General features: G+C 49.8%; 1 long non-coding RNA gene across 1 annotated transcript; it reads right to left on the minus strand.

The window, feature by feature from the left end:
• Window positions 1-1,211: 1,211 nt before the first annotated feature.
• LOC145524621 (uncharacterized) lies at window positions 1,212-8,026 on the minus strand. The gene is made up of 3 exons (XR_014067721.1): window positions 7,889-8,026; window positions 2,701-2,831; window positions 1,212-1,983 (listed from the first exon to the last, which is right to left on the minus strand). It is a non-coding gene; the product is annotated as an uncharacterized LOC145524621 (long non-coding RNA).
• Between the last annotated feature and the right edge of the window lie 1,040 nt (window positions 8,027-9,066).

Consider the following 9,066-nt stretch of genomic DNA (forward strand, 5'->3'; position numbering starts at 1 on the left):
TAAAGATTCCTCTCCAAATGGTCCCAAAGTGCTTTATGAGGGCAGGATTTTCCCTTTTCCCATCTCTATGCCCTCCCAGGACAGGTGAATTCTCTCAACCTTTCCTCCTTCCCTTCATTCTGAATCTATCTGGGAAAGGTCCCCTTTAGCCACATCTCCTCCCCCCGCCTTTCCAAGATGGGGCCCAATGGCCAGCAAGATTATTTGTCCCCATGGGCGAAGAGTCAGGAGCCCATGGTCACCACCACACACTTCCCCAGGTTCCTATTTTTTCAAAGCCCCAAACTTAGGCAGCCTGGGGCCGAGCAGGTGGGTTAGCGAGGCCCCTTAGGCACTGAGGTCAGGAGGCCACCTTCAGTGGGTCTCAGAATTCGGGGGGGCACACCATCCACCCTCCTGTCTGAGCGTCCTCAGCTCCTCACGTGTTACAGGCCTGGGTCACAGGGAAATAGACAGGGAACCAGAACAAACAATCAAAACCTGGAGAAATGACACTTAAAACTGTATGAATACCAAAGACTCGGGCGGAGAGAAGTCATGTCTTTTTCTTATAACGCACTGATACCCACCTGGGGAATTGGCTGAAAATCAAACGTCTGCCTTCTTTAGCCCCTCGTGCCTTTGAATTGTGAAAATAAAGCTAACAATATTTTAAAAATGGAATAGGGACTCTCCTATTCATGGTTAAGAATGATTAAGAAATGCCATTCCTAAACCGCTGGTCCAGTGTTTAAGACTCCACACTTCCACTGCAGGGGGCTCCGGTTTGATCCCTAGTTAGGAAGCTAAGATCTTGTGTGCAGGGTGCAGGCTGCATGGGAGGGGGTCTGACCTTGGCGCCCAGCTGATGAGAGCCCTGGAGTCTGGGTGGACCACTGCACAGGGATTGTGCACGTTCAGACCAATAATACCAGTTGTCATAGTTGACTTGGGAGCTATAATGAAACAACAGACTGGAGGCTGGAGGTCCAAGTCCCAGCTGATTTGGATCTTGGTGAGGACCCCCTTCCTGGCTTGTAGACAGGCAACTTCTTGCTGTGTCCTTACATGGCCTTTCCTTGTTGAAGTGCCCATGGAGAGAGAGGAGGTGCTGGTCCTCTTTCCCTTCTTATGAGGACACTAATACCACCTTGGAGGCCCCACCCTCAGAACCACATCTAAACCTAATGACCTCCCAAAGGCCCCACCCCCAAATGACATCACACTGGGGGTTAGGGTTTTAACATACAGATGTTGGGGGGGAACACAAACATTCGATCCATAACACTGGTATCCACTTGGATGTGTCCAGATGGTTGCAGAGCTGGAGTGGTCCCAGGGGTAAAGACAGCCCCACTTGGGTGCTCCCTGCTCAGCCCTCTCCTCTCCACCCCCACACCCCCGAGATCACAGCTCTCAGTCCTTCAGGTGCATGTAAATCCCAGGCTTGGGCATCTTGGGTCCTGACCAGAGGGCTTCTTCCCCAAGAATGTGTGTCCATGGCTTGACTTGTTGTTGTTCAGTTGCTCAGTCATGTCTGACTCTTTGTGACCCCATGGATTGCAGCACATCAGGCTTCCTTTTCCTTTACCATCTCCCAGAGTTTGCTCAAACTCATGTCCATTGAGTCAGTGATGCCATCCAATCATCTCAACTTCTGTCGTCCCCTTCTCCTCCTGCCTTCAATCTTTCCCAGCATCAGGGTCTTTTCCAATGAGCTGGCTCTTTACATCAGGTGGCCAAAGTATTGCAGCTTCAGCATCAGTCCTTCCAATGAACATTCAGGACTGATTTCCTTTAGGATTGACTGTTTTGATCTCCTTGCTGTCCAAGAGACTCTCAAGAGTCTTCTCCAGCACCACAATTAGAATCAATTCTCCAGTGCTCAGCCTTCTTTATGGTCCAACTCTCATATCTGTACTTGACTACTGGCTGCTTTCCTCTTAATCTCTCAAAACACGAAGGGCCTGCCTTTCCTCATAGTCCTGTGCCAACCCGGTGACCCTGGTGGGCATGGGGATAGGAAGCTGCAGTGACTCTGGGTGACTCCCTGGGGGTCCCTGCGGTCCTGGACCCCCACTCCACCCCAGGCAGCACTTCCACACTCACCCAGGAGGATGAAGACCCCCAAGTAGCCCTCCTTAGGAATCTCTGGGCTTTGAGTGGATGCGGTCTGGTGTTTTCACGACCTCAGCTGCTCCGTGTTAGCTGCTCCGTGTTATCTCCCTCTCAGATTTCACTGTTTCCCCAGGGAGGGCCTGGTCCCCACATACTCCTTATGAACAGACCTCCTAGGGCTGGAGGGAAGGGCCACGGGTGCCAGCCTTGATGAACGGCGGCCCCTGGAGAGGTCTTGGGAGGACACTGCCCTCCTTCCAGCCTGGCCCTGCCTCCGCCATCTCGCCTCCCTAAGGAGAGTTTCCTCAAAGCCCTTCTGCAGAGTCAGGCCCACCTTTCTCTGACCGCCTATGGGACGAGCAGGATTGTCAAAGCCCCTTTCTGAGAGCAACAGCTCCTTCTCCATGCCCTTGGTCTCCAGACCCAGAAGAGGGGAACCAGAAGGGAGGGGCTGAGAGGGAGGTAGAGACCCTTCAGTCTGAACAGACCCTTAAGTTGTGGGGCGGGGCATGAGGGGAGGAGCCTGGTGGCATGGGGGCGGAGCCTGGCAGCCCCAGGTCAGAGCACCAGGAAGCTGGGCTGGTGGTAGCAGTCGGTCTTCACCTGTGATAATCCGGCAGTGACAGCCCAAGGCATTGAAACAGAACCACGGACGGGAGCTCCTGACCCCTCGCAGGTCTGAACGGTTGGAAGTGCCCTGGGCCAGGCCCGCCTCTTCTCTGGGCCTCAGTTTCCTAAAAAGGCAAAAGTTAGAAGTGCTAAAGCTCTGGCAGGAACAGCGGATGTTGATGGGGGTGGGGGGTTGCCTCCAGCTAGTCCCACCCCCAGGGACCTTCCCTGACCCCAGTTAGCCTTGGGGTGACCAGAAGGCGGAGGGGTGTGCTCCCGGGGTGGGGCGATCAGAGAAATAACAGAAAGGACTCTGACAAGCACAGCTAGCTGCTCTGGGCACCTGTTGAAGTGACCCATGAAAGGCAATGCTTCTGCCCGGCCAAGTGGCCATTCTCATGTTCAAATGTGGTCGAAGCACAGACCATGTTGTGCACTCAGCAATCCATCTGAAGGACCCTGAGAACTCAGCCCAGATTCCAACACCAGACTCAACGCTTCATCTTTTCTAAAAGAACTCCATTTTTAAGCTTTTGTTACACTTAGGGCATCCTTGATGCTAGTTTCTTTCTTGTGATTATAAAACAATCGGGGGGGGGGAAGTGTTGGTTGCTCAGTTGTGTCCAGTTCTTTGAGACCCCATGGCCTGTGGCCCACCAGGCTCCTCTGTTCATGGGATTCTCCAGGCAAGAATACTGGAGTGGGTAACCATTCCCTTCTCCCAACCCAGGGGATCAAACCCCGCTTTTCTTCATTGCAGGCATATTCTTTACCATCTGAGCCACTAGGGAAGGCCAAAACTCAGGGCCAGTTTCTAACCAAACCCAGCTCTCAGATGCCCTTTTTTTGGCCCACACAGTATTGATACAATAATGTGAATTAGATCCAACACTGAAAAATTAGGATATTTCCCCTTATATGTGGACTCTAAAAAGAAATGATACAAATGAACTTACTGACAAAACAGAAACAGACTCATAGACTTTGAGAAGGGATAGTTAGGGAGTTTGGGATGAGCATGTACACACTGCTGTATTTAAAATGGATGAACAAGGATCTACCGTACGGCACATGGAACTCTGCTCAATGTCATGTGGCAGCCTGGATGGGAGGGGGGTTTAGGGGAGAACAGATACATGTATATGCATGGCTGAGTCCCTTCACTCTTCACCTGAAACTATCACAACATTGTTAATCAGCTATATCTCAATACCAACTAATACATCTTTTAAAAATTTGGATTTCACATTACAAGGTCGGGCCTTTCTGGAAAAATCCAAATAGCAACAGTAGGACCTGAGTCCTACAGGCAGCAAGTGCCCCCTGCAGGTGGGACACAGAATCGCAAGTGTGCCCTGGTCACCACACACCCACCTCCAGCCCGAGGTTCTTTGAACACTTGAGTTTTCAACCTCTGACCTTGAAGGGCTTTGAAGTCTCCAAAGGCATCAGTTTTCAACCCAGCCTGAGCGAAACTCACACTTCTTTATACAAGAAAAGACAGAAAGAATGGACAAGAGCCCCTTCTCTTGCTAAAAGGCCCCCGATCGCAGTCTTTACCAACAAGGGGTCCTTTGTCCTCCTCTCTCTGCCCCGGTATCTCTGTAATCTAAGGTGGGGACACCGTGAATTAGAGAACTGTGCTCGTTCTGTCCAGTGGGGCTGAGCAGAGTGAGGAGCAAGGAGAGGCAGCAGCTGAGGGGGGCTGTGTTGGGTGAGGGGAGGGCAAGCGGGCCCCTTCCCGCCTGACCCTCAGGCCTGTGGACCCAAGGATCTGAGGTTCTCCACTGGTTCATTCAAACGGGATTCTGGTCTGCGCTTGGTCCTGGGGGCCTCCTGCATTTCACTTCAGCTTCCCCGAGTCCTGCGCTTTGTGCAGCTGGCCACGTGCCATGTGAGTAACTGGACAGACATACAGTAGGACGGATGCTGTGCCTTGGGAAAGGCACCAGAGAATGTACTTTCAACATCTCTGGTTCATCCTAACAGGAAGCAAGAAAGCACAATAACATGCCTTCTCGGGGTTTGATACCTTTGCTCCAGCTGATGGGATCTTGAAAAGATGGGGTAAATACACCTGTGACATTGCCGCTGAAGTGCACGGAGATGGGCTCAGGGGTCAGGCTTCTCGTTAGGCTCTTGGAGCCCTTCCTGGCCCACACTGGTGAAGGGCTTGGAGATAGAAGAGAGGGAAGGCTCCAGTACTTGCTCGTGGCCTGGGGAAGGAGCCAAGGGCTCGTGTGTTGTCACAAAATGCACCTGTGATCACAAGGCTCAGCACCAGGAGACACGTCACTGTGGAGCCCTGAGGATCCGTGCAGGGGACAAGCCAAGGGGAGTCCCACCTGCCCTGGGGACTCCAGCACACGGGTGCCTTCCAGGCTCTGATAGCTTCAGCAAGAACCCCACAGTTCAGTCGCTCAGTCGTGTCCGACTCTTTGCGACCCCATGGACTGCAGCACGCCAGGCCTCCCTGGCCATCACCAATTCCTGGAGTTTACTCAAACTCATGTCCATTGAGTTGGTGATGCCATCCAACCATCTCATCCTCTATCGTCCCCTTCTCTTCTGCCCTCAATCTTTCCCAACATCAGGGTCTTTGCAAATGAGTCAGCTCTTTGCATGAGGTGTCCAAAATATCATAGTTTCATCTTCAACATCAGTCCTTCCAATGAACACCCAGGACTGATCTCCTTTATGATGGACTAGTTGGATCTCCTTGCAGTCCAAGGGACTCTCAAAAGTCTTCTCCAATACCACAGTTCAAAAGAATCAATTCTTCCGCGCTCAGCTTTCTTTATAGTCCAACACTCACATCCATACATGATCACCGGAAAAACCATAGCCTTGACTAGATGGACCTTTGTTGACAAAGTAATGTCTCTGCTTTTTAATATGTTGTCTAGGTTGGCCATAACTTTCCTTCCAAGGAGTAAGCGTCTTTTAATTTCATGGCTGCAGTCACCATCTGCAGTGATTTTGGAGCCCAGAAAAATAAAGTCAGCCACTGTTTCCCCATCTATCTGCCATGAAGTGATGGGACTGGATGCCATGATCTTAGTTTTCTGAATGTAGAGCTTTAAGCCAACTTTTTCACTCTCCTCTTTCACTTTCATCAAGAGGCTCTTTAGTTCTTCTTCACTTTCTGCCATAAAGGTGGTGTCATCTGCATATCTGAGGTTATTGATATTTCTCCTGGCAATCTTGATCCCAGCTTGGGCTTCCTCCAGCCCAGCGTTTCCCATGATGTACTCTGCATATAAGTTAAATAAGCAGGGTGACAATATATAGCCTTGATGTACTCCTTTTCCTATTTGGAACCAGTCTGTTGTTCCATGTCCAGTTCTAACTGTTGCTTCCTGACCTGCGTACAGGTTTCTCAAGAGGCAGGTCAGGTGGTCTGGTATTCCCATCTCTTTCAGAATTTTCCACAGTTTATTGTGATCCACACAGTCAAAGGCTTTGGCATAGTCAATAAAGCAGAAATAGATGTTTTTCTGGAACTCTCTTGCTTTTTCGATGATCCAGTGAATGTTGGCAATTTGATCTCTGGTTCCTCTGCCTTTTCTAAAACCAGCTTGAACATCTGGAAGTTCATGGTTCATGTATTGCTGAAGCCTGGCTTGGAGAATCTTGAGCATTACTTTACTAGCGTGTGAGATGAGTGCAATTGTGCAGTAGTTTGAGCATTCTTTGGCATTGCCTTTCTTTGGGATTGGAATGAAAACTGACCTTTTCCAGTCCTGTGGCCACTGCTGAGTTTTCCAAATTTGCTGACACATTGAATGCAGCACTTTCACAGCAGCATCTTTTAGGATTTGAAATAGCTCAACTGGAATTCCATCACCTCCGCTAGCTTTGTTCGTAGTGATGCTTCCTAAGGCCCACTTGACTTCACATTCCAGGATGTCTGGCTCTAGGTGAGTGATCACACCATCGTGATTATCTGGGTCGTGAAGATCTTTTTTGTATAGTTCTTTTGTGTATTCTTGCCACCTCTTCTTAATATCTTCTGCTTCTGTTAGGTCCATACCATTTCTGTCCTTTATTGAGCCCATCTTTGCATGAAATGTCCCCTTGGTATCTCTGATTTTCTTGAAGAGATCTCTAGTCTTTCCCATTCTATTGTTTTCCTCTATTTCTTTGCATTGATTGCTGAGGAAGGCTTTCTTATCTCTCCTTGCTATTCTTTGGAACTCTGCATGGATCTCTCCAATTTCCACACCTCCTAGGTATACCACCGAGACAGTGACCATTGAACATTCCTCAAAAGTTGTGCAAAACACAGCTTAACTGATCCAAGTCATTGCGTCCTTTTCTTCTGAAACTGGAGCAGTTGTGGGGAAAAAGGAGAGGTGACAGAGCTGCTCTAGCTGAGATGAGATGGCTGATGAATCAAACAGGCTGACTGTAAAGACATTGTTTGAGAAAAGTGGGGAAATTTGGACAGGTACTGAATGAATTACTGTTTATTTTTGTGGCTGTGATAAGGCACTGAGGTTTGGTAGGAAAATGCATTCTCAAGTGTGTCGGGATGAAATGACATGTCTTGGCTGTGTCATGTCTTGGGATATGAAAATGTAGTCCGTGGAGTTGCAAAGAGTCAGACACGACTTAGTGACTGAACAATGAATATGTAGCAAGATTTTGGTAATTGTGTTAGTTGGATGATGAATAAAGGGCAGTGATTATATAATTCATTATATAATTCTCTTCCTTTTTTGTGTATGCTTGAGAAGTTTCATAATTAAATAACAAAACAGTCGATTCAGACCCTGGATGTGATACCAGTCTTCTCGGACCCACTCACCCACCCTCACCTCCCCACCAGCCCCGGCTCCTGCTGGCCGTCGACTGCTAGAGCCACGCAGTCCTAGAGCAGCCTCGCTCCCTGCAGCCAGCCCTGGCTCCCCTGCTACCGCACTGGCTTGTCTATAAGGGAGACGCACAACTTGGGCGGCGGGGGTTGGGGGGGTGGGGCACAAACCCAAGGTCTACCTTTGCAGACATGCACCCTCTTCCCTTCTTCAGCTGTAAAGTGAGCAGAAGCGTGTCTCCCTCGCAGATCACTGAAGTGGGATAATCCGGCAAACTGCTAGACACGGGGCCTGGCTTTTGCTAAATGTCCAATAAATATTACCTATTACTCCCGTGATTACCTCGATCCAATCACACCACTTACCTACTTAAAATCATCAGTACGTGCATGCTCAGTCATCTCCGACTCTTTGGGGCCCCATGGACTGTAGTCCACCAGGCTCCTCTGTCCATGAGATTTCCCAGGCAAGAATACTGGAGTGGGTTGCCATTTCCTTCTCCAGGGGGATCTTCCCAACACAGAGCAGGCAGATTCTTTACCACTGAATCACTTAGAAAACCCCAAACTATCAGTTCAGTTCAGTCGCAAGGTTGTGTCTGACTCTTTGTGACCCCATGGACTGCAGCACGCCAGGCATCCCTGTCCATCACCAACTCCCAGAGCTTGCTCAAACTCGTGTCCATCGAGTCAGTGATGCCATCCAACCATCTCATCCTCTGTCATCCCCTTCTCCTCCTGCTTTCAATCTTTCCCAGCATCAGGGTCTTTTCGAATGAGTCAGTTCTTCACATCAGGTGGCCAAAGTATTGGAGTTTTGCTTCAGCATCAGAACTTCCAATGAATATTCAGGATTGATTTCCTTTAGGATGGACTGGTTGGATCTCCTTGCAGTCCAAGGGACTCTCAAGAGTCTTCTCCAACACCATAGTTCAAAAGCATCAATTCTTTGACCCTCAGCTTTCTTTATAGTCCAACTCTCACATCCATACATGACTACTGGAAAAACCACAGCTCTGACTATATACGGACCTTTGGTTCCCTACAAATTTCTGACAAGGTCAGAGTCCTGGCTTACTGCAAGAGGACCCCACCACAGGGCCCCGCCTCTTTCAGCCTCAGCTCCACCTCCTCTCACATCCCTGCTTCCCTCCCTTGTTTACCATGGGGCTTGGTGCCTCTCTGCCTTTGCAACTGCTCTGTCTCAACCTGGAAAGGTCTCGCCCTCTCCTGGGCTCCCGGGTCAGCCTCTCTGAAGGGCTGGTGCAGGCTCCCAGGTTGGGCTCCCCAGGCCAGCTCATCTTCACCCTGGCTCTGATCACACTGGACTGTCATCAGTTGCCTTGATGGTCCCCTTCACCAGCCTATCAGCTCCCTCACCAGCCTGGAGTAAGCTCTCTCCCAGGGGCCTGCTCTCTACCATCAGTACAGGGTGAGCTCACCCAATCCTCTATTGGGCCACTGGGCTTCCAGACTGAATTTCAAAAGAGGATAGATACTTTGACTTCTGCCTCAGGGCCTTTGCATTTACTGTGTGTAAGCCT

The sequence above is a fragment of the Giraffa tippelskirchi genome, chromosome 10 (genome assembly GCF_054371585.1).
Source record: "Giraffa tippelskirchi isolate mGirTip1 chromosome 10, T2T-mGirTip1v1.2.pri, whole genome shotgun sequence".
NCBI classification, from domain to species: domain Eukaryota; kingdom Metazoa; phylum Chordata; class Mammalia; order Artiodactyla; family Giraffidae; genus Giraffa; species Giraffa tippelskirchi.